Genomic DNA, 26,703 nt, shown 5'->3' with positions numbered 1-26,703 from the left:
GGAGCCCCTCCGTAAACTGGGGAGACGACGGGAACCGCGGCCGGGCCTTGGGGGGCAGGGTGACTGTGCCTCGCGGCCGCAGAGGATCATCGAAGGGCCGCAGGGAAGCTATCCCACTGCGCCTCGCCCGTGCCAGGAGAGCCTTTGTTCCCGGTAGCCTCGGCCTACACCGCCCCGAGGACAGGAAGTGCCGTCCGGCGCCCCGCCCAGCACCCCCGCGCCCCGGAAGTGATCTGCGGCGGCTGCTGCAGAGCGGCCGGGAGGAGGGTGGGTCTCCCCAGAGCGGAGCGCCGGAGTCCTCCTCCGCCGCCGCCCAAGCCGCCCAAGCCGCCCTCCCGACTCCTCCTGCCGCGCCCCGCGCGGAACTCCGAAAGCAACGCCGAGCGCGGTTTGATCGGCGCAGCCGAGGCCCAAGAGCAGGCGGGGCGAGCGGCTCGCGGTGCAGGTGAGCGCCCGCCGGTCGGGGAGGCCGGGCCGCGGCGGGGGTGTGTCCGACGGGCAAGGCCCGCGGCCGCCGAGATTGCTTGTCCCGCCGGTCGCCTGGGCTGGAACCGGACTGCGCCCAGACAGCGGGCGGCCTCTCCCGAAGGTCACCTGCTTCGCGCCGGTGGCTCCTAGGGCCGCGCCCGGGCGGTGCCTGCGACCTGGGGCCGCCGCAGCCGCAGTCCCTGCGCCGCACTCCGCCCTTGTCCTCCCTCGCTTTCAATCCACCCCTTGCCGGTACAGAGCATCTGCTTTTCTAGCTTCTCCGCCAGTCTCGGTTAAAGGAATAGCTTTTTCAGTCTGAAGTCTTTAGACGCTCCGCGTCCGGCTGAATGCTCGTGGGCTCTTCTTGTACAGGTTTAGCCTCTAGAAGAGGAAGGCAATGTAGGTATATATTGTGCGATGGGCTTATCTTCCGCCCGAAGTTCCTGAAAGGTGTCCAGTAGAAGATAGGATTTGTGTTCTTTAGCTAGGTATATGTGTGTTTGAGTAGGCGGGTGTGGTGGCTGGCTGTGTTGTTGGGGGACTTGGGGAAAATTAAGGCATTAACTGGCCTTTGCTTTGAAACCAGAATGTCCAGACTTGTGAGAGCTCAGCCAAGTGTCTTTGAGCTACTATGAGAACTCTGGTGCCACGCCCTACCTGTCAAGCTGGAAAGCACCCAATTTGCAGTTTGGGTATGTGTGCAGGGAGAACCTTTATTTCTGTAAATTGTTTTCCTGTAAATACAGCTTTGGTCACGTTCCCAAAATTTGGAAACAAATTCATTACAAAACAGCATAGAGGGCATTTCTTTTAGCTTATGTTACTATGTCTAAGAATATCTTATTGGCTTATGCTGTTTGTATCTGTTGATACAATATTCTTGTAAATGATTTTTGTGACCCTTAATATGTTTCTATAGCATAATTTTTTTCAGAGTAGGAGCCATCTCATCTTCCTCTTTGTTTCCATGTAAAGTGCTCAGAAATTACCCACATTTCTTCACTGACTGAATGGATGTGTAGTTCACCTCATAGTCACTCTCCAGAGCAATTGATTTCAGCTGCGGGTGTCGCTCAATGACAGTAGGTACTCTAGCAAGCAATGGGTACTAGACCCAGTCTCTAGCAAGGCCCCGGACAGTCTCACGAGAGTACAGTTTTGTTCCTTTGAAATTCGCAGGAACATAAGGATTTGCTTTGTCTTCATGTTCTCCAGAAGATCAAAGAGCAAGTCAGGAAGAGTTTGCTCTTCACAACTCTGTCCTGGGAAAGGTTAAAAATCTTAGGGATTGTGATTAGACAGTGTAATAATTTATATTTCATTGTTTCGTGTTTACGTCTAAAGTATATCCAGACTTAGAAGGAAGAGATTTCTGGCAAAAGGCAGCCAAATGTATGCTTGGAGTTGATAACCATACCCAGTCTTAATCAAAAAGAGGAAGTTGAGAGGTAGCGCTGCTGTTTAGGAGCAAGGTGCAGCGTAGGATTGCTCAGAGGGGCTCGTTTTTTGCCCTGGATACATGAAGTCTTCTGACACCCCGATGTGACCTTGTTGTCCTTTACCAGCAGGCACTTCCATGTGTCTGTTCTGAGATCCACATGTTCTCTGCCTGCTGAGTGTGCAGTTGTGTGTAACATTTATTTTTAAGTACTATTTCATTACAACACCTTTTCTAGGGTTTTCAGGGTGGGGAGGCTAATTATAGGAAAGAATCTTGCTCACCATTTTGAAGGGAATATTCTGGCCTATCGTTGTTTGCATTATTCTCAGTTTAGGGATGTCCAAATAAGGACAAATTGCTGATATCTTCTTCTTGTAGTGTATGGTGTCCCTGTACTGGTTTTCTAAGCACTATTTCCACAGAGCTCAAATAAATGTACCAATATCACTTTTTATATATAGGTCCACCAAACTAATAGGTTCTTGTATTTTTTCATAAATGAGTGACAAGGATAGACATTTTACAAATACTGGAGCAAGAAGCTGTAAATGTTAACTGGGGAAGAGATTATAATCTTGAGGTAGTAAACAGTTTCCATTGTTTCATAAAACATAACTCTTAGATTAAGGAGAGAAAAGCCTTTGGTTTCATAACATTATTATATAGAAGTTGTATTTCCCTTTAATTCAACAACCATCTTGGTAGTGATAGTTCTTATATATTGATTGCCCATCAAGCACTGTGCTAAGAGAATTGTAATGAGACCAGTACCACTCATATGTCTTATCTCTACAGTATCTCTACTCACAAGCTAGCTTGCTAGCATGCAGTAGAGCTAAGATTTAAAAGTACAGTAACAGCCAGGCACGGTGGCACACTCCTGTAATCCCAGCACCTGGGATCTCTGTGAGCCTGGTCAACAAATTGAGCTCAGGACAGTCAAGGCAACACAGAGAAACCCTATCTAGAAAAGAAGAAAGAAAAAGAAAAAAGTACAGTAACAATCTCTAAGAGCACTGAAAATTTCAGCTAATCCTAAGTCAAGGGAAAGGTGATTCAGACTGAACTGAGCTTCCAGAAAACAGATACTGCTCTCACCACTCTTAGCCATGAAGTTTGGCCTGAAGCCACTAGTGACCCTGGCCAAGAGGCCCCCTCCCTCCCCCCTACACACACACACACACACACACACACACACACACACACACACACACACACACACACAGTCTGTGTATGCATGTCAAGATGATAAATGGCTGGACATTGTTCTTGCATCCTGTTTAGAATCATGTTTGTTTTCTTGTTCTTTCTTCCACTAATGTAGGTGGGATAAGGGTAGGACAGTAGAAGGAATGTTTAAAGAAACAAGCGGAGTTGCAAAACTCTGTTCTTATAGGTCTCATTGCCTTTCCCCTGCTGTTTAAAAATTATTTTTTTTTAATGGGCTTAGTCATTAAATCAAGTCCATCCATTGGTTTAAAAGACGGGGAAGGAGAGGCTGTCACTCCAAGTAACATGGCACCTTCTCTAGCTCCACGGGGGAACAGTGTTCCATGTTTACTTTTTGAAACTTGAGAACAATTTAAAAGGAAAATTTTCATCACTGGATTAATCATAGATGGAAATGAAGGTTTATCTCCCCAAGTCAAGAGAGTAGTCTGTACAAACCATTAAACTTTTTTCTTTCTTTCTTTTTTTTGGGGGGGAGGGGGTGGGGGATTGAGACAAGGTTTCTCTGTATGTATAGCCCTGGCTGTCCTGGAACTCACTCTGTAGACCAGGCTAGTCTTGACCTCAGAGATCCACCTGCCTCTGCCTCCTTAGTACTGGGATTAAAGGTGTGTGCCACCACTGTCTAGGTTAAAATAAATATTCTTGAATGCAAAAAGCAAAAACAAAACCTTGAAAAGCTGAAGGGGAAAAAGTGCCAGTAAGTCATGTAGAAATGAAACGTTATGCTACTTTCTTGAAAGCTCCACACTGTGTCCTATATTAGATACAGAACACTTGACATACATAACTTCCTTAACTCTGAGTTCCGATTCTATTGTTTGATTCAGTTTTGAAACTGTATCAGGGTTTCACAGTACAATTATGGACAGTCAAACCAAAGACTATGAAATGACCTTGACTTCAGATGCCATGTGAAGATAGATAAAATCACATTTCCACAAAGATTATGATGGTGGGCATCTAAGCCACAAGATCTCTGTGTCATTTTTTAACAGTCAGGACGACTGTAAGTTGAAGTAAGGAGACTGTCTTAGTTTGCTGGGTGAGGGGAGACTCTGCTTCCGTGACCTCTATTCTATACTTAGGACATTTTGGAGAATGCTCTCATCAGCTTATTTCAAGTTTTGTTGGACTCTCCTGAGTACTGAACTCCAGGTGTGTACCACCGGGCTTGCTCTTAGTGGAGTTTTCTTTTGTATTTCTCTTATTATGAGTGAATGGAATACTTTTTAAAATATGCTTAAGAACATTTTATTATTGTTATTAGCATGGTTTTGTACACAATTTTTCCTGGTATTTTTCCTTCATCTTTTCAACTTTTTTTTTTTAAAGAACACTAGCTTTTAATTTTGACAGATGTTAAAATATTTAGCCATCCTTTGGTGTTACTTATGTTGTTTTTGCCATTAATTAAATTAACTGTATTCATCTTAAACTTATTTCCTCTGGAGTTTAATCATCGAAAGCTTCTCTATGCACTTAGATTGTACAGGAATTCATACTTTCTTACTGTACAGTTGTACATCTCATGTTTAGTTCCACATGGGGCATATTTCTGTATATGGTGTGATAAATGAATTTAATTACCACCTTCAAATACCAATGTTGTTAGTCAGTGCCATTGATGAAAACCAATATTTTGTTCATTTGGCACATGTTGTTTCAAGTTGGCTGTGTTTTATTCTGTTGGCTTTTCTGACCAGGGCTGTGCCTGTGCCAACACTCTAGTCACAGATGTTTATATCACATTGAGGTCTGCTGTACTGTTTGACTGGGTGACCCCCTCCCCCCGCCAGCCCCCCACCCCGCCAGCCCCTCCCCCTGCCAGCCCACCCATTGCAGCCGCTTCTCTTCAGTGTTTCTCTGGTTCTTCTGGTGTATTTTTTTTTCCTTGGGAATTTTATCATCAATTTTCCTGACTCTGTTGCAATTCTTATGCATTAATTTATGCATAATAAATTTACTTAGGAGCAGTTGACATCTTGATGGTACTGTGACATTTTAACATTAATATAGAACAAGCAATGTCTTTATTTTCTTGCTTATTTTTATGTCTGTGAGAACTGACTTATGTTTTTTATTACAACTTTTGTATGTTTCTTGTCAAATTTAGTCATATTTTATTTTCATTCTTTTTTTAGATACATTTTCAAACTGATTGTTAGTTATGCAGATAAATACTGTTGATTTCTGCTCATTTTCCTAATGCTTTACCAAATTCTTTCTAAGTTACTTTACACTGTTTTCTTTTAGGCTTTCCAGATATTGTCACATCATCTATAAATACAACTTCTTGGGGGCTAGAGAGATGACTCGGTGACTAAGGGCACTGTCTGCTTTTGCAAAGGACCCAGGTTAAATTCTCAGCACCTACATGGCAGCTCAACAACTGTCTGTAATTCCAGGTCCAAGGGATCTAATGGCCTCAACCAATGCAAATAAAGCAAAATTAAATTTAAAAAACTTTTAAAAATACAATTTATTCCTTCTTCTCCATGTTCACATTTTTAAAGTTGTCTAATTACTTTAGCTGGTCTCTCTAGAACAGTATTAAGTGGCTATGTAGATGCATACATTGTACCTGGGTATTAATATGATTATGGATATGCAATTCAAAGATTGCAGTTCTCCAGTGTCTCTTTAAAAGAGATTTCACTATAGACAGATATGTTGAGAGGCACTCAAGCTTGAGTTTCCTAAGGGGAGCAACAGAGTACTATGGTGAGCAAGGTTAAAACTGCCTGGTGGTTTCCCAGTTCACAAATCTATCCTGTTTATTCCTGCTTCTCTGTGGCATTCTTATAGACGTTACTGTTGTCTTCTCCCAGCCTCCTGAGCTTAAGCTCACTTTATCCTGCTGTGGCTCTGGCTTGCATCATTGGTTCTTTAGCGCATATAGCAAAGCTGATGTGTAATCTGATGAGTGTATCCAGGGATAACTCAGAGTATGCTGGTATGGGGTAGTTCTAGACAAAATTATCCAAGGGCCTGCATCATCTGGCTATGAGGTTATACTTTCTTCAGTTACGCAGGCCCAGCCCTCTGCTTATAATGATGTGTAGATGTGAAATCAGTTGTTGGTCCAGCATGCTGCAGACATTCTGCTCATAACAATAGACAGTACACACCAGTGCTCCGTCTTCCACAACTGTGAAGAGTGTGTTTATTTCATCATTGTGTAGTTCATATGGAAAACATATTTCCTGTTTTGTTTTATTTTGTTTTGAGTCAGGATCTCATGTAGCTCAAGTAGACCTGGAGTTGCTATGTAGTTAAGAATGACCTTGAACTTCTGATCTTGCCACTACCACACAAATACTGGGATTGTAGGTATTTATATTTATTTAGTACATACTATGTCTCACTAGAATAACTTTTTGTTTGCTTGTTTGATGATGGGGATTGAACCTAGGACCTTGCATATGCTAAGCAGGTGCTCACTACTGAAGGTACACCACAGTCAGTGAATAGATTCTTGCAAATTCAAGATTATATAGGTCTATGTGTGACTCTCTGTTCAGTCCATATCCCATTGTCTGTTGTTTAAATCTTTCCTCCCCCAGAGGATGGTAGGCAGTTATTTTCTTGGACCTCAGGCTGTAGAACTTGTCCCTAGATGTCCCTGCACTGGCCTCTTTATCCTTACTATCCTAGGAGTGCTGTCAGGGTGTTAATAATATCTGTGTCCTAGGTCATAGCATCTTACCAGACATCTTGGTCCATGCCTGCTGTGCACCTCTGCTCTCCTGTGACCTGTGCAGCCATTTTTCTCTGCTTCTAACTGCCTCACTGGCCTGGGATTTGACTTGGGTGTGGTTGGAGAACTTCTTACTTTGGGTTACCTCAGGTCTCACTCTTTGGCACATGTTGCTGTCCTAGTACAGAGTTTGGAGTAACTTCTTTTTCTTTTTTTATCTTCTTTATCTTTTTCATCCTCTCCACTGCCCTCTAGCCAGAGAAATCTGTGTCCTTATACGTTTTATTTCCTTTTTTTTTTTTTTTTTTTTTTTAAGAAGTGTGATGGCCCCTTTGTTTTTCAAGACATCTAGCCTGGAATTTGTGAGGCCTGCCTTGGTTATGCTAGGATTGCAGGCATGTATCACCTCGCTGACTCATCTTTTTTCCCTAAGACATTCAGTCTGTGAAAGAAAATCTCTGTCTTCTGAGGCTTTAGGTTTCTGGGACACCAGCTGTGATCACTTAGTGCTTGATAATTGCTACCTTTCCCACGGCCCTACTAGTCTCTCAGGTCTCCCTGATTCTCCTGTCTGTGTGCTACAATTAGATGTGTCTCTCTGTCCCTTACCTTATTTATTATTTGCTAATTTTGTTATTTGTTGTTTGCTTAGTCCCAAATGAGTGAAAAACTGGTCTCTTCTTATTCTTGCTTTTTTTTTTTTTTAAGTTCAGAAAATTCAGTCCTTTTTTTATATTTGTCTTGTTACATTGTTTGAAACTTGTATATTTATTGGTTATTTGATTTGCTTTTCTCTGATTAGTCCTTTTATGTTCTTTTGCTCCCTTTTCCTGCAATAAAGTACTAATTATTTTTAAAAGCATTATTGAAATGTAATTCATCTACCATAAACTCATCCTTTTTAAAGTTTCTTATTAGTATAATCAAAGAGTTGTGTTACCTTTATCACTCATTCTAGAATACTTTCATTGCCTCCTAAGGAGAAAGTAGTGCCCATCTGATAGATATCATTGCGATTCATCCTGCCTTGCAGCCCTTGGTGCCTGTACTTCATGTCTTTACAAACTTGCCTATTCCAGATGTGTTAGGCTTCCATAGATGGCCTTTTATATCTCGCTACTTAGATTAACATAGTGTTTTTTCAGGGTTCTCTGCATTGTAGCATATATGAATACTTCATTTTTGTATGGTTGAATAATCCATTGTGTGACTATGCTGTTTATCCATTCATTAGTTGATTGCTACGTGAGTGCTTCTGCTTGAGGGCTTATGTTAGTGTCTTTCCACTGAACTGTACCCACTGACTTTGTTAGCATTTTGAGGATTGGTCAGAATATCCCCTAATGTGCCTGTTCAATTTGGTGAAAATATGGAAGAACTAGCAATGTGTTCCCAGTTTTATTTCATCTGTATAAACACTTGTTGTTGTCCAAGTTTTTCTCATAGCTGCTGTAGTAGATATAATTTCTGTATTCTTTCATCTGCAAGGGTGCTTTGTCTAAGCAGTCCTGTGTATGTAATGTAATCTATATTTTAGCATATCATGTCTTTTCTTCTTACTTGGCTTAATTTAAAGTCAAAGGCTAAGAATGCTTTATTATAAGAATTATGTGAACTTTTAATTAAACTTCCTTTTTTGTTCACTAGCAAGATTTATGTTTTACATTAGCATTTTTGATGAGGTTCATACTATTGAAACTTTAACATGTATGTATGTATGTATGTTTGTATGTATGAATATACGTATGTGATGTATCTATGTCTGTGAATTTAACTGCTGTGTGTGTGTGTGTGTGTGTGTGTGTGCGCGCGCGCGCGCGCGCTCTCAAATAGGCCAAAGAGGGCGTTGAGTCCCTTGGAGCTTGAGTTACAGGTGGTTTTAAGCTGCCTGACATAGATGTTGGGAACTGAACTTCTGTCCTTTGGGAAAGCAATGAACAGCCTTAACTGCCAAGCCATCTTTCTGGTGCCACTATTAAAATTTTAAATTATTAAAGTACATTGTTAGAATTTGTGGATTAGCAAGTAGCAAGACAAATTAGAAAGTTAAGAGTATTCATAGAGAATACTGGCTGTGTCTCTTAAGTAAATAGTGTATTGTTGGTTACAAAACTGCAAAGCCCAAGTTATGGCTAGAGTAGTCAAAAATAGTACTGCTTCATGTTATATAATCTAAGTATATATTATGACTAAATATTTAAGCATGAAACTTGTTTTAGTTTGGGTTTTATTGCTGGGAAGAGACATCTTGATCACAGCAACTCTTACAAAGGAAACCATTAAGTTGGGGGGCTAGCTTACAGTTCAGAGGCTTGTCCATTATCATCGTGGGAAGCATGTTTGCCTGTGTGCCGCCATGATGCTCGAGAGGTAGCGGGGAGTTCTACATCTTGATCCTCAGGTAGCAGCAAGAGACTGTGTCACACTGGGCCAAGCTTGAGAATATACTACCTCAAAGCCCATCCCCACAGTGACATGCTTCCTCCAGCAAGGCAACATCTACTCCAAGCACACTTCCTAATGGTGCCACTTTGTATAGCCAAGCATTCAAACACATGAGTTTACGGAGCCATCCCTATTTAAACCACCATAGAACTTAACTAATTATGTATACATGATGTTATTTGACTTTTTTTTTCTTTTTGGGACAGTACTGGAATTGTACGTGTAACCATGCTACTATGCCTATATAGATAGGACTATCTATATCTCCTGTTTGTTCCATATAAAGATTCAGTGAGGGCTAATGAGAAGGCTCTGTGAGTAAAGATGCCAAGTCTGACAACGTGCATTTCATCTACAGAACCAACATGGTGGAAGAAGAGAATCAATTTCCACACTTACACATCTCTCTCTCTGTGTCTCTCTCTCTCTCTCTCTCTCTCTCTCTCTCTCTCTCTCTCTCTCTCTCTCTCTCACACACACACACACACACACACACACACAGAGAGAGAGAGAGATGATAGATAGATAGATAGATAGATAGATGGATGTAAAACTAATTTAATAAAGATCAACTGGGAAGCCAGGTGTGGTCACAAATGTGTTTTAACCACATCACTCAAGATGTTGAGAACTAAAAGTAAAACTAATATAAAGCGACAAATGAGAGTTCCATTTGGAATGCTTTATTTAAATCTTTTCACTCCTACAGAACTGTTAGAAGAGCAGCACATTGAATACGTACAAACCCACACCTGTATTCACTATCCACTGATTGTTAATTTTTAAAATGTATTCATTCATCCATCCGTCTATTCAGTGTGGTGCTGGGGACTGAACCCAGAGTTGCATGCCTGCTGAGCAGGTGCCCTGCATGCCAGTCCTGGTTTTCCTTGGCTACATTTCCCTTTCTTTCCAAAGTTAAGGGGCTCTTGTTTATTTGTTGATTAATTCATTGACTAGCTGTTTCAAAGTAAATGGAGAAGTGAATCTCTTTGTTCTTTTGCTGCATCTTCTGAGCATAAAGGCAGTTTTCTACATAACTTCTATATTCTAAAGTCTAAGAAACTTAATAATGCTTCCGCAGTACTGTCTGTCTCCTAATGTTTTTAATAGCTGTTTTTCCCTTGTCTTAGGTTCCAGTTAGAGTTTATGATTTCTCTTTCCCAATTATGTTTTTATTCCCTTATCTTTTAGAATGAATTGTATCCCTGATCCATCAACTTTTATTAATTTGTTTTTATTTATTTACATGACATAACATTTATCCACTTAAAGTTTATTTGATTTTTAGTAACTTCCTGAATTGTGAAAGCATTGCCATAACATAATATTAAAACATCTTTGAAGCATAGGTTTTAAACTTTGATAAGATTCTTTTTTATGTATGTGTGGAGGGGGTACATGCATGTGCGGGGAGTCCATGTGTGTGAGGCCATCAGATGTCAACCTCAGGAACTCCTCTGATATAGTGTCTCTTCTTGGCCTGGGAGCCCAGTGATCCCCGTTTCCACTTCCGCGCACTAGAATTACCAGTGCCCCCATAATGTCTGGCGTTTGTATATTTCTTGGGATCAGACTCTGGTCCTCACACTTGCAAGGCAAGTGTTTTACCAGTCAAGGCTCCCCACCCCTAGCCTGAATTGCTAAGATTCTGTATGCCCAAGTTAGCCCCTATGCCCATTGCCCAGAACTAGGCAACTACTGTTTTATATTCTTTTTTAAATGTAATTTTATTAATTTATTCATACTACATCTCAACTGTTTTATATTCTTTTCTAGGAATTTCCCTTGCTCTTCCTGGACAGACTATAAATACTGAATCATATAATATGTGGTGTCTTTTGTACTGGTTTTCTTTTTTTTTTTTCTTTTTTCTTTTCCAACTTGGCATGTTTTTATGGCTTGTTAGTTTTGTAGCATGTATTAGTAGTTTTTCCATTTTTATTGATGAGTTGTATTTCATCCTGTAGATATATTACTATGTTTTGCTCATCCATTCACCAGTTGATGGATATCTGGTTTATTTCTATGGATTTTTATATTAAATAATCTTGTTGTGACTGTTCATGTAAAAGTCTTTATAAAAATATATTTTCATTCTCTTGGTATATACCCAGGTGTATAATTGCTGAGTTGCTTAACTTTTTATGAAACTGCCAGGCTGTCTTCTAAATTAGCAACATACTATTTTATTTTTTCATTCCCACCTCCAGCATTTGAGGACTTCAGTTTGAGGGCTCAGCCGTAAGAACATGTTTGCCAGCCATGGGTATAGCTTGTTTTGTTGTCATTTTGTATTATATGTCCATTCTAATAGCTATAAAACGATAATCTCATGGCGTTGGTGTGGTTGTGTTGTGTCTCCACCTCCCAGGTGCTGAGAATACATGTGTTCATGGCCACTTATGTGGTACTGAAGATTGTCCCAGGGCTTTGTGCTTTGCAAGGCAAGCCATCTTCAGACTGAGCTACATCCCTAGCCCTCCTTGTGATTAATTTGCCTGTCTGTGATGACCTTGGTGTTAAGTGTCTCTGTATGTACATAGAGGCCATTCATATAACTGCTTTAGTGAAGTGACTAATCCAGTCTTTTTCCTTTTTTCAATTGGGTTGATACCTTATTATTACTAAATTTTGTGTGTGTTCTATATGAGAGAGAGAGAGAGAGATTGAGAACAGTAGCTTTTCATTAGATATGTGTCTTTTGTGTGAAGGATTTAGTTGGAGAGTGCTGGCATTCTGTAATGATGTTAACCATGAGGGTGCTTTGGGGGTTGGAGTAAAAATAGGCTTTTCTTAGTTCCTTTGCATGTCTATTACTCAGCCACAAATCTAGCTCTTGATTTGGTTTGTTGTGATTGAGTGAGGAGTGGATTGTTAACTCCCTCTCTAAGAGGACAAGATGATACACAGAAAAATCATATGTGTGCCTCTCTTAGTGTGTAGCATCATTCTGTAGTGAGTAGACGATTGGTTAATTAAGAATTATTTACAAATAAAAACATGTTTGTTACCTGATTAATTTTGGCTCTGATCAGAGTTTATGAGTAGCACTTTTTTGAAATACCTGTAATACATGGTTTAAGATAAAACCTGCAGTGATTCCCCAGCTCCCTAGGAGGTGAAGGTGAGACAATGTCTGCTTCTAGCCATTCTTTCTCTTCTCTCTCTAGCTCTCTGAGTAGGGCTGAGAGGGTGTTGGAGTCCCTGTACTCCTGCAGATTGTTGGACTCGACCTTTTGTAATTAGTTTGCTGCCCTTATACATTCACTGACGTGGGGTTCGCAAGCTGTGTTGGTGTCCATATGTTACAGGAGTCACCTTTAAAAAGAGTTTTAAAAGAAAGATGTTCCCAGTTCATTTTCATGACTGGGTGTGTGATAGGTTTGGTGACAATGATGAGGACTGTTGATGTAGCTGATTTTCCTGCTCAAACCAGATTTTTTTTCTCTAAATCCTGAATCAGTAATACAACTAGTTGTTCATGGAGTTGATACTATGTGGGTTTTGCATTTCTTTCATATACTATCTTTCAAGACTTATTTTCAGCATGTAAGAGGGATTTGAAAGGTCATCTAGTATAGTTCTCCACCGGCAGGAGAAAGTCTTAGTACTTCACTGTCTTGAGTTCTCTAACAAAAGATGTTTATAGGAGGAAAAGTTTATTAATGTATGTGACACACATCATAAGAAGACAGCTCAGCAAAGAATAGTGGCTAATGTAGCATCTTCAACAAAGAATGTGTTTGTGGAAAAATACAGAACCCTCCTACTCCTGCCCTCCTCCCTCCCGCCCCCCAAAAAAACATGTTTTAGACTTTCAGGGACAAGAAACTGGGAAGGCGGTGTGCATGGGAAGACACTATGGGAGTAAGGCTTACGAATTTCTTTGATGGAGTCTAGAATCCACTCAGTGAAGATTTATCCTGTCTCTTGGCAAAAAAGAGGTGGGTGGAGAGCTGCCCCTTGGTTTCTATCTCTTGATTGCTACCTTCAGCTAAAAACAAAACAAAGCAGCAACAAAAACCCTTAGGTCAGAGAGACATTTCCTGAGTTCCCCCATATCTGTACCCCAAGCCACTAGCCATTGTTAAACACATCTACAATGGTGCTGTGAGCACGCTCCATGTGGGAACGTTTCATTATAAAATATGTCCTTGTTTTGAGCTGAAACATGATCTTGAGGCTGCTCTTTGTTCTTTGGCTTTCTGGATTACACATTTGAGGACTTGTTAAACTGTACATCTCATAACAGACTTGAAAGTAGCCATTGGCCATGCCATATACCTTACTCAACTAATGGAAACGGTAGTTATAAAACTGGTGCTTCCCACATGCTCCACCAATTCATCTCTTTAGTTTGTAACATCCTAGTTTTTAAAAATATTGTAATTAACATATACTTATTCAAAGCTTAAATTTTAGAGCCCAAATATAGTCTCTAGAATCTATAGACTACCTTCTGTGGTTAGGCCCTGAGCAGGCAATTTTGGATTCAGTGTTTCATTTATTTATCCAAACACACACCACGTGGTAGAAAACCACTAAGGTTTAAGACTGCATCATTAAGATGTAAAGTCTACCTACCTTCCTTCCTTCCTTCTCTCTTTTTATCAAAAAATATTTTTCAGCATCCAGAGTAATATTGCCAAGGCCCCAGTGGTACAGGTTGTTATTCAGTTGATGCTTGAGAAAGTCATTGGACCACCATACCTCACCAGCGTATGCTTGCTAGTGGTTTCCACATAATTTAGGAGTAAAAGAAAACTACTGAGTGTGGGCAGGCATATAAGCAGTAGTATTCAGTAGGGGCCATGAATGAAAGGGAGGCAAAAGACAGAAGTGCTGTATAACACTAGTAGAAGCATTCAGAATTCCATATTCCAGAATTATTGAATCCAGGGAAAGTGCCCATAAGAACAGGTTTATATGCATGATGGCTAATCTTGATGGTCCACACACCTGCTGGGAACAGGGAACCTCAGTTAAAAATCCCCTCCTCCATCAAATTGGCCTATGGGCATGTCTGTGGGACATTTTCTTGATTACTAATTGATATTTGAGGGTTCCGCCCACTGTTGAGTGATACCCTTCTTAGGCAGATGTGTCTGGGGTGTGTAAGAAATGTAGCTGAGCATGAGCCTTAGAGCAAGCCAGTGAGCAATATGTTTGTTTCACTTCCTGCTTGAATGTTTCTGTCTTGAGTCCCTACCCAATTCCGCTCATGAAGGGCTATGACCTGTTAGTATAAGATGAAATTATCCCTTTCTCCCCTCAATTACTTTTGGTCAAAGTCGTTTGGTACAGCAACAGAAAGCAAACTAGAACAAAATTTCATCATGCTGGTCTTTGGCCATCCAGAATTTTTTAAAGAACTGTGCTATTAAATTGAAGAATTTGTTTGGCCAGGTAGTGGTGATAGCACACTCCTGTAAGCCTAGCATTTGGGAGACAGAGGCAGGTGATCTGAGTTTGAGGCCAGCCTCGAGACAGAGAAACCTTGTCTTGAAAACACACACACACACACACACACACTGCCAAAAAAAAAATGTCAGAGATCCATAAATTACTTGCTGCTGTTTTCATTATATTAATACATTAAGTGTAATATAACCAAACCTTTGGTGAATTCTGAACCTTAAATGCCTTTTGGTTAGAAATATTGTAGTCATAATTGTAACTTTAATATCATTAGGATTTAGAACTGAACACACACACGAAAAACACTATTGCTTATATTACAGTTACTAGGCCATGGGTAAACGACAGCTTTCTTTTTGTGGCCTTTTTGTTATATTAGTTAATAAAACTCATTTTGTGACTTTGTCCAGGTGTGGGAAGTGAAGGCACAACAGTTCAGAAAGGACTTTTCCTTTTTAAGCAAACTGAACATATGTTGAAATGAAAGTTGTTATTAAGTGCATTTTCTTCATACCCAAACTGGGGTGAATTGGCATTATGGCTTCATAAATGAAGCGAGAAAGAGAAAAATGACAACGACTGAGTGGTTTTTTGTTTGTTTGTTTGTTTGTTTGTTTTGTTTTTTAAGGCTCTATTGGTAAGCCGGGCGGTGGTGGTGCATACCTTTAATCCCAGCACTCGGGAGACAGAGGCAGGTGGATCACTGTGAGTTCTAGGCCAGCCTGGTCTACAAAGTGAGTCCAGGACAGCCACACTACACAGAGAAACCCTGTCTTGAAAAAGACCAGGAAAAAAAAAGACTCCATTGGTTGTTCTTTCTGTTTCTATCTATACTAAATGTATAGAATCTTTAAAGAGCAGCCTTGCAGTGGAGAAAACAGTATGTGGACCACAGTGCAAGTCTTGCTTGTTGAACAGAACAGAACAGGGCCTAGCCTTTGAACCCTGCACTCTTCACTTCTATTCTTCAGTATTGTCTTGGGCACTTAGAGCTTAGTGTTTTCAAATTTTAAAACTGACTGACTGATTTCCACATTGATTCTATGGATGAATTGGGATAGGAATGGAATCTCTACAGTATGAGAGTTTGTCTTTGTTACTTGTGTCATTGCTGTGATAAGTACCTTGACAGCACAGATTAAGGAAGAGTTTATTTGGATTCACCCTTCAAAGGAGCGGTTCACCATGGAAAGCAAGAGCTTAATGAAGCTGGTCGTATTGCGTCTACAGTAAGGAAGCAGAGGGAGAAGGATTCTTGTGCTCAACTCAATTCTCCTTTTTAATTCAGTAGAATTTTATAATTTTATTTACCACCCTCAGTTAAGTTGCACCTTCCCACCTTAGTCAACCAAGTCTAAGGAGTTCTTCACAGGCATGCCCAAAGGTAACCTGGTCTCCATAATCTCTCACCAGTATGCCTAGAGATGGTCAAATTGGTGATGTTAACCGTCACTATGCTCTAATCATTAACAATCTAAGTTATTATTATTATTTAGGTTTCTGAGCAATGTTTCCTAGTTTTCTAGTAAAGTTGTTTGTGATAGCTAATTCCAAGATGTCCACCAAATAGCTTTGTTTCTTAATGTTTAAATCCTGTGTGATTCCTTTCACAATAAATAATGGAAAACCTGCAGAGCCAAAGACTATTGAAAAATAATATTACAATGTGACTTCAAAGGCTTAAAAGCAGTGAAGCTTCTGCTTGGCCTTCTTAGATAACCCAGTCTGGAGGAAGCCAGCTGTCATACCATCATGGCCTTTAAGTAGCCCAGGGGAGAGACCCAAGTGGCAAGGAACTGAGGTCTCCTGCCAACAAGCCACATGAGTAAAAGATCTTAAAACCAGGTTGTCCTGGGATAGCATCCTTAGAGTAACTCCAGCTAAGTACAGTTGTGGCTGGATTTGAGGCATGATGCAAAGGATTGGGAATGACTTACACATGCGGAGTTAATAAGAAACAGCAAGAGTAACTTCCTGTTTGTGGTGTGGGTACCTCAACATAACTGAATGGTAATGCCATCCACTGAAATTTGGAATCTAGTAGGAGAAAGAACAGGTTATTTTAGTCATTTCAAGCATATGACTGTCCACAGTAGCAGTTGGAAACAGATGGGTTCTATCACCTCAGATCTTTAACTGGTAATATTGAATTTTGAGGCAAGATAGATAACTCCGTGTACAGTCTTAGGAGTCTTGTTTACATCTGTCTAGTTCCTGCTTTACAAAACATTTTGATGACTACTATAAAATAGTAGAAGACAGTAGGATTCTTCCTCAGATTTTAGTGTCATTTCCTTTAAAAACAAGCAGGGATATCAGTGTGGATTGAGAACTCTAAGCATTTCTATTGACTTACGAGACAGTTTCATCTAGGAAGAAATTTATATTGACTCTGCTCTTAAGAATCTTGCCCTGTGAATAGTCTTTGTATGATTCAAGATGATTTTTGTAAACTTGTTAGTCTAGTTAGTTATCTCTGCTCAAAGAATTCTGTAGGTGTCTATGGCTATTCCAATTCATTATTTCCTAGAACGAAAACTTGCATTGGTGTAGTTTTGGGATTTTAGCTCCATATTTTAATTCCAGCTTAGACATCTGTTAGCTGTGTGGCCTTGGACATGTTTGCAATGGACTGCATGTTCACATATCCCCAATATTCATATATTGATCTCTTAATTTCTAATATGATAGGTTTAGAAGATGGAGCTTTGGGAAGGTAATTAGGTCATGAAGTTAGAACCCTCCCAAAATGGGATTTCTACCGACCCAGAGAAATACTTTTTTAAAAAAGAAAACAAGGAAATCACGTTGTTTGTTTGTTTGTTTTTAATAGTTTATGAGGGGCTTACAAGAAGGTTCAGTGGCTATAAGAGTTTGCTGCCTTCCAGAGAACCAGAGCACAATTCCTAGCAGCTATGTCAGGCAGCTCACAACTACCTGTAACTCCAGGTCCAGGGATCCAGCACCTTCCTCTGGCCTCCAGGAGCACCCACACCCATAGAAACACACATACATGAGTAAAAGCAAAAATGTTTTCAAGGAAATTGTTTATAAAGAGGGAAATAATTGTTTTGGTCAACGGCTATCAACAAGTGAAGAATAATGAAGATTGAAAATTGACCATTAGTGTTAGTGGTGATTCTTGATGTCCGTAAGAAGAGGTTGGGAAACAGTGAGAGAAACGCACTGATGAATTCAAAACACAGAAGTAGAGCTGACTAGTTTCTGTTCTTTAAGATGAAGTGAGGATGTGTCCATGCCTTCATCCCAGCACTAGGGAGGCAGAGGCTGCCTAGAGGCAGATGGATCCCTGAGTTCAAGGCCAGCCTGGTCTACAGAGAAAGTTCCAGGATGGCAAAGCCTACATAGAGAAACAAAATGATGAATGACAAGAAGACAGTTTTGTGGAGTGATGTCTGTTTAATTAGCTGCAGTGAATGGGATCTGCTGTATAAGTGGACGCATTAGGGTTACCAAGGTCATTTATAAAAGGGGCAGAGAGCCAAGTCCACCCCACTGCCAGGTTTTAGAATAAAAGTTTTATTGGACTACAGCCATGCTCTTTCACTTAGGTATTGTCAGTGACTGCTTTGGAGTCCCAGTGGCAGACTTAAGTAGATGCTGCTTCAAAGCTTTCAGTGTTTGCTAGAAAGCTTGCTGGCTCTAGGTTCATAGTAGCTGAGGAATAGAGGTTGAAGTACAAGTGAGGAGGCAAAGAAGCAGAAATCAGATAAAGGAACGGAATTTTTTCAAGAATGTATTCAAGTATCTTTTGTTTGGATCAAAATGTAAGAAATCTGAATTGAATTTAGAGCAAACTAGCTTGCAGCCTACGTACTTTTCCTAAGGTGGGTTCCTGGAAAGTCCTTAGTCTCTGTTAGCTTCCTTCTGCATGACAAAATGCAGGGGGGAAAAAAAACAATTTAATGTAAAAGGAGGAAAAATGTTTCTGGGCCCTTGCGAAGCTGAGTGTCATGGCATGGAGTACATAGCAAACTAGAGCCACTCAGCTCCTGGGGACAGGCCAAGGAAGGGCTAGGGCAGGGAAAGAGAAAGGGAATGAGGAACAAGACCTTGTCTCCTCAGGTTCCCATCAGCCCCTCCCCAGTGGTCTATTTAGCTGTGACTCCATATGGTGGATAATGTATTGATGAGATTGGAGTTCCAATCCAGTTACCTAGCAAACAAAAGGTGTCCTCTAACTATTGTATTGGGACTCAAGCCTTCAGGACAGGAGGGTTTTTTGTTTGGTTGGTTTTGGTTTTTCAAGACAGGGTTTCTCTGTGTAGCCGTGAACTCCCAGAGATCCACCTGCCTCTGCCTCCTGAGTGCTGGGATTAAAGGCGTTTGCCACCACTGCCCACCTAGACATGAGGTTTTAAAGGACATTTTAATCCAAATCACAACAGCCTCCAAAATTGTAAACTAGCTGTATAGTTATATATTGCTAGACTAAAATCACCCCAATCTTTGCTGCTTGGAACAGCACACATTCATTTCTCTCACCCCTTCTGTGAGTCAGGAGTCTAATGCCTGCTTAGCTATGCTGTTCTAACTCAGTGTCTCATCAGGTAGCACTCAGGACCTCAGGTCCTGAGACTCTGCTCCCTAGTTTCTATGCTGTTCACAGGAGGCTGGGGACTCCATAGAACTACTCACAACATGCTTTCCCCCAAATGAAACAGTGAAAGAACAGCCAGAGTACAAACACGTTTGTCCTTTAAAACTATGTCCTAGAAATGACACGCCTTGATCTCAATTGGACTGTATTGGTCACACATGCCAGCCCAGCCCTAGTCTAACGTTGCTTGGGAACCTTCTTAGGGACCATTACCTATACTGGCCTAATCGAATGCTAATAAAATTCTTTTAAGTTGTGTTCTCTCAGCATTGCCATCTGACCAATGTTTCTGTAATTCCCAGAGTAGTTATTTATGACTGTTTAGTTACATTACAGTCATAAACAGTTGTAAATTCTTTTCGTTTTCACAAATTTTTTTCTTTTTCTTTTTCTCCCCTCTGATTTTGTGAGTAACATTCATGGTAGAAAACTGGAATTCAGATAACCAAAATGTCCCGGAAATTAAACATGTTGTGTGTATAACTAGTCAGGTTATTTTTACTGAAATTTTATTTTGCTGATTTTTCACTTGTATTTTTATGTTAAAAATAAGGTTCCTATATAAATGCTATTTGCAAACTTCTGTATTAGTTACTTTTCTGTTGATGTGATAAGCACTCTGACCAAGAAGGTAACTTATAAAAGAAAGTGTTTAATTAGGCTTACAATTTCTGAGGATTAGAATCCAAGATGGTGGAGGCAAGGCATGATGGCAGGAATAGCAAAGAGCAGGAGGCAGAGGAAGCATTCTGGGAATGGCAAGAGACTTACAAAACTCAAATCATGGCATATATCTTCCATCAAGGCCACTCCTCCTAATCCTTTCTAAACAGTCCACCAATGGGTCCAAGTATTCGAACAGTCCACCTATGGGCACCATTCTCATTTAAACCACATTACACTGCCTGGCCCCATAGGCTTCTGGCCATATCATAATGCAAAATGCATTTAATCCAACTTCAAAAGTCCCCATAGTCTTTCACAGTCTCATCACTTTTATTAATGTCCAAAGTCTCTTCTGAGGTTCAAGGCAGTTTCTTAACTGTAACTGCCTATGATAATTAAAACAGGAAATTACATACTTCCAACATACAGTGGCACTGAGTATACATTACTATTCCTAAGTGGAGAAGAAAGTAAGACGAAAACACAACAGGGCAAATTCTGAATTTTGTAGTTCCTTGTTGGATGTCAAAGGGCTGCTTAGATGGCTCTGTCCTCCTGGCTTTGCTGCCTGCAGTGTACATCTCTCAGGCTGGTTCCGCTGCTTATGTGCAGCTCTCCTTGGCAGATGTAACACAGATGTCCTTCTGACATTTTAGAGTCTCCAACAGAATCCAGGCTTCACTTTCCTAGTTTCACATAATGGTCTCTCAGGGCCTACGTGGAGGGGTTCCCCCACTGCACATCTACGCTCAACAGCGCGCCTTAACTACAGAAGAAGAGTCCACGTTTTCTCTTTCTCTTGGGTTCTCATGACTAAAGCCGGAACAACATGGACAGCACTACTAAGTTCTGCTGCCTGTGTTGCTCTTGGGACTTCTGTCTTACAGGCTTACACTATGATGGCCCATTAAGCTCTGCTAATCGCATTTAGCCACTTTTCTAGTCCAAAGTCCCAAAGTCTTCCAGATTTGTCTAGGGAAACCACATGGTCAAGTCTGTCACAGCAAGACCCACTTCCTGGTACCAGTTTCTGTCCTAGTTACTTTTCTATTGCTGTCACAAAGCACCATAATGAAGGCAACTTACAAAAATGTGTTTAATGGCTTACAATTTGAGAGGGTTAGAGACCATGATGACTGAGCAAATGCATGTTGGCAGGCATGGCCGAGAGCTCACATGCAGATCTGCAAGCAGGAGGCAGAGTGGGTACACTGGGAATGGCAAAGCCTGCGCCTGGGTCACACCTTCATCAAGGCCACACCTTCTCATCCTTCCTAAACAGCCCACAAACTGGGGACCAAGTATTCAAATGTGAGCTGGTGAGGGCCATTCGGACCACCACAGCTGCCTTTGCATTTTTTGAAAATTTGCACTAACATTCAGAGCTTTGTTTTTTGAGACAGTGTCTTACTATGTATAGCCCAGGCTTTGAATTTAAGACTCTCCTGTGTCTAGGTCCTAGGGTTTTAGTTGTGTGCCACTATGCCTGTCTCTTATTACCCAGTTCTCAACATCATTACTAAATGCCTTTTGTCATCATTGTATGGCTTTCCATAATTAAATCCTTTTTTATGAGTGCTACAATATACAAATATTAATTCCCTAGGCACAATCATGATTCTGAATGCCATCCTATTCTTCCAAATACCAATTCTCAATAATAAATCAAATACACATTCAGCAGTAGCCTTGCCAAGGGTATAGAATATATTTTTTTAACAGGCACATAATAGAACCTCTAAGTTGAGGATTTGTCGAGTTCTCAACGAGAACTGGGATATTCATACACTGAGATAATTTCAAAACAGCACAGTCACTATAAATGTCACATAGGCTGCTTTGCTGGATATGAACTATACAATTGTAATGTTCCATAAACTTCTAAGTCTCCAGTTACCTATATAAAATAAAGAGAAAGGCTTTGTTAGAGAAACATCACTTGCTAGGGATTTGAATTGATGATTGCCATATCAGAAAATAGAATCCCATTGTAGTATAAACTTGATGTGCTTATATTAGTTCATTAAGGAAATTGCATACAAGTTGGCTTAACCTAGCAGGATTGTCTCTGACAATTCTGTCGTGTAGGAGGGGCATTTTGGGGAACATCCTTATGAAAGCTAGCAGAGCTTCCATACCTTGTTTGTCCTCCATACGCATGTACAGACTGGGAGCAGTCTGACTCATGGGCCTTGACTTGCTCGGTCTTCCTCCTCTGCCCAGCCCTCCAGTTAGAGTTTCTGGGGATGAGAATAGGGAATTGGGCCAGGGCCTTCCTTACACATTCTAGGCAGTCATTTTACCTCTGAGCTGCATCCCAGACTCTCGGGTTTTCAAGATTGGGTTTCTCTGTGCAGCCTTGGCTGTACTTGGTCTACTTGCTTTGTAGACCAGGCTGGCTTCGAACTCGCAGAGATCTGCCTGCCTTTGCCTCCCTGAGTGCTGGGATTACAGGTGTGCACCACCAGGCCTGGCTTACATCCCACACTCTTAACGAAGAATTCTAAGGAGCATTCCTGTTAGTCTTGACGTATAACTCAGTTTTATCACTATTAAAAAAACTATTCTTCAAGGTTGTTTCCTAGTGTTGTCTCTGGTCCAAATGTGAGTGTGTGTAGTTTCCTTTACAAAAAATGCACTAGATAAATTAAAACAGAGCTGTACCAGGAAATCCTGATTACACTGTGAGAAGCACTGATAGAAATCCAATCTAGGATGCTGGGAAACAACTGAGGAATTAACCGCCTGGAAAGCAGGCAGGAAGAAGGAAAGCTGTGCAACTCAGCTCTGTTTAAATTGCTTTCTTTTCCATTATGGGCAAATTCACTTTACCAAACTCAAAAAAAAAAAAAAAAGGAAGTTTTCTTTTTCTTCTCTTCTCTCCCTCTCCTTCTCCTTCTGCCCCTCTTTTTTGAGACTGTCTTGGTTGTAGTCCAAGGTTGCCTAAAACTCACGGTCCTCAAGGGTTATAGGCATGCACTTTGAGGGAAAAAAAAAAACTTTGATTTTTGTGTGCACATGTGGGCAAGTGTAGATACCCATGCTCATGTGTGTGGAAGCCAGGAGAAGACGTCGGTGTCTTCTTCTGTCACTCTCTACTTTATTCTCAAAAAATAGGATCTCTCTTAGCTGGGCAGTGGTGGAATGCTTCTTTAATGCCAGCATTTGGGGGGCAGAAGCAGGAGGATATCCATGAGTTCAAGGACAACATGGTATATAGAATGGGTTTTGGGACAGCCAAGGAAGGCTACACAGAGAAGCCCTGTCTGAGGTGGGAGGCAGGGGCAAGATAGGGTTCCTGACACAGCATCTTCCTGTCCTTCTGCAGCACAGGGTTGCTGCGGCGACAGCCCTTGCCTGCCTTTCATATGATTGATGGGGATTCAAACTCAGGTCCCCAGATTTGGACAGCAAACATTTACTCACTGAGCCACCTCTGCGGCCCCAATTGTTTTAAATAAAAACATCTTGATTGAGCAGTATGGACCACAAAATTATTGCTGTGTTTATTATTGAGTGTTGTAGCAAATGTGCCTTAATCTTGGAAATAACCAAAATGTGTATATAGAAGCAAAAGGAATTTAACCAGTTCAGTCTTCTGCCCCATTTTTTTGTGCTTAATTCTTTGATGAGCACTTATAGGCAGTTCATTCCATTTTTACAGTAATAAACTAGAAAGATTTTGTCAGTAAGACAAAATCTGCACATTTTTGTCTTTTCCTCAGAAATTTTTAATTGTAAAAATCTCCCATTTCATAGCTTATCTTATTAACTTTCTTAATTGTATTTTCAAGGGCAGAGTGACTTCATCCATTTGCTCTTTCATGGATTTTCCTTTTGATGTTAATAAGTTATTACCAAAGTCAGGGTCACATGCCTACTCCTATGCTCTCATCCAGATTTATGAGTTTAGTTTTGTACGTAGAATGGTCTACTTAGAGTTACTTGTTTATATGGTATGAGATACGGCTGTGTGTTAATGTTTACATATGGGTATTTAATTGTTTCAGCATCCCTTTTGAAAGGCTCATCTTTACTTCATTACTCTTTGTCTCTTCAATAGAAATGGCCATCAGAAGGTGAACGGTTAAGGAATTACAGTATGTCCACTTAGCAATAAAAGGAAATGGACTCTTGATACAAGCAACAGGAATGGCTCTCAAAGTTATGCTGAATCAAAGAAGCCAAACAAAACTGTGTATATTGTCCTATAAATATGTGTAGTTTTTACAATTTTGTTTGTTGGTTTCTGTATATCCATGCTTTCCAGACAAGCAATTAATTTTCTTAGTGTTTTTTGTTTTGTTTTGTTTTGTTTTGTTTTGTTTTTTGTTGAGACAGGGCCTCTCTGTGTATTAGCCTTGGCTGCCTTGGACTCGCTTAGTAGACCAGGCTGGCCTCAAACTCACAGCGATCCACCTGCCTCTGCCTCCCGAGTGCTGGGATTAAAGGCGTGCACTACTACACCCGGCTTGCATTTTTTTTAATTTTTAAGAAACCAATTTAAAAGAAGAAGGCAGTACATATTGCATAACTTCATTTTATGTAACTAGAAAATACTCAACTAATCTGTTATAGAAAAGAAATATAGGGGAAAAAAGAGATTATAGTGTCCAAATGTATAAACATGTGCTGTTTCTTACTACATAGTATATTTCTGTAAACCTGTTGCAAATAAAATTCTAAAGTATACAAGAGTAACAACAGCTCAAGTTTTGATAATGAAAGCTTTCTTTTCCTATCTAAATGTAACATTTGGAAAATGATGTATTGTAAATTAGAGTATACCAAGTTGTCATGTCAGTCCTAACAGAGCTTATTTTTGATACCAGTATTCAGCTGTCTACAAATCCATTTTGGTGGTTGACCCAAATATCATTAGCAGTAATTGCAAAATACATCAGGATTAACACACAACATTTAAGATGTTAGGAATGAAAAAAAGAGTAGTGGAAGGTGGTAGTAGGAATTAGTATCTTAACCTGTGATCAAGATTCACTTTTTTACAAGGTAGATTTACCCTCGGTTACAGTGCAGGCAGTATTCACAGAAGAGGCTTTGTAGTCCCTTTGATATTGTCCTTAGTCCATAGATGTTTCTGAGGGTCAAAGTCAAAACACCCCTTATTCGGCCGTCTTTTTTAGCCCCATGCTTCATTATAGTTGCGTCCTGTCGACTGAAATGTAACTAGCAATTCAAAATTCAGCATCACTTAATCTTTCTTAGTTCTGATTATTCCTTTGGTTTATGACAATAACAACTATAACTAGGCCTAAAGATTTATTCTACTTGATTTCAACAAACCCAGGCTTCATCTGTTCATGCTTGCACTCTCGTAAAAGAGCGTGTAAAGAGCTTTACTCTTTTATTTTCTTCTTTTTAAGCCCTTAGAGTCAAGGCTGGCCCACTTGGATTAGTTAGAAGGCAGGTACTGATTCATGATCAGCAAATACTGGGGAAGAGAAAGGTGATGTAAGAGCAGCTGCCGAGTCCCTGGCGATGGAATGCAGCTGCTAAGGCGTCTACTAAAACAAGCCTTTGTCTTCAGAAAGCTCCCACTGCAGCCAGGTGTGTCCGAAGCCCCCTCAGTAAGAAACCACTAAGTTACTTGCTGGCCAGTCCTGCTGCAGCTTAAACGCAGTTTTGTAGTATGACAGGTTAGTGACTATGGAAACTATCAATTCAGGGTCCAATTACTATATCAGCCTGCCTTGAATCCTGTGTCAGGTCTGGGCTTAATTGTACCATCGAGGTTCTCAATCAGATATCCTGCATATCAGATAAAATTACAATGATGAAGGAGCAAAAAGTAATTTTCTGGGTGGGGGTCACACAGCATGAGGACCATTAGGAAGGTAGAGAACCACCATTCTACCACAGCTCCCTGGATCTTCTTCAGGTGACTAAGTCTTCTGCGGCTTCTGTTTCCTCATATGAAAAATGAAGGGTTTGGTTTATAGTATGCTACCACATTTCTTCAGTTTTATTGTATGTAATAAAAAGATAAAGTAGCTTTTTAAAATCCCATTTCTTTGAGAGAGCGTCTTTCAGTGACCTTGGAGTTAGACTAGAACACACAATATTAAGTAAAGTAACTTAGACCCAAAAGGCAATGGTCATGTGTCTTTGAGGAATTAGATAAAAAAGAATTGTATCTTAATATCGCTCTCCTTCCCCGCTTTTTCTCCTTTTCTTTTTTCTTTTTGGACAAGGGTCTCTCTCTCTGTAGCTCTGGCTGTCCTGCATAGTGAAAACTCTTTCCTTCACGTAACATATCCTGAATACAGTCTCTCTCCTACTCCTCCCAGTTTCTCCCACCTCTCCTCCCATCCAGACCCACCCCCTTTCTGTCTCCTTAGCAAATAAGCAGGCTTCCAGGGGCTAGTAATAAAACACAACAAAACAACATATAGTAAGTTAAACAAAAACTATCACATTTGGACAAAATAAACAGAAAGAAAAGAGCTCAAGAGAAAGCACAAGAATCAGAGACCCACAAGTTCATACACAGGAGTTTCATTAAAACACTAAACTGGAAGCCATAATATATAAGTAGAGGACTTGGTGCAGATCCATGCAGGCCCTGTGCATGCTGCCTCGTCTCTGGGAGTTCAGGTGAGTTTTGCTCATGTTGATATAGAGAGCCTTGTTTTTTGTCCTTTAAATGTATCCTTGTAATTTTCTGATTTTGTTTGTTTGTTTGTTTCTAGT

General features: G+C 40.5%; 1 protein-coding gene across 1 annotated transcript in view; it reads left to right on the top strand.

Moving 5' to 3' along the window:
* Positions 1-326: 326 nt before the first annotated feature.
* Positions 327-26,703, top strand: part of Rala (RAS like proto-oncogene A) — a 45,767-nt gene continuing 19,390 nt past the window's right edge. The window contains exon 1 of the mRNA XM_051168087.1: positions 327-445. The gene's annotated coding sequence lies outside the window, so the exon portion shown is untranslated. The remainder of the gene's footprint in view (positions 446-26,703) is intronic.

This window comes from Acomys russatus, chromosome 3 (genome assembly GCF_903995435.1).
Source record: "Acomys russatus chromosome 3, mAcoRus1.1, whole genome shotgun sequence".
NCBI classification, from domain to species: domain Eukaryota; kingdom Metazoa; phylum Chordata; class Mammalia; order Rodentia; family Muridae; genus Acomys; species Acomys russatus.
This window is presented reverse-complemented; position numbering and strand designations above follow the sequence as displayed.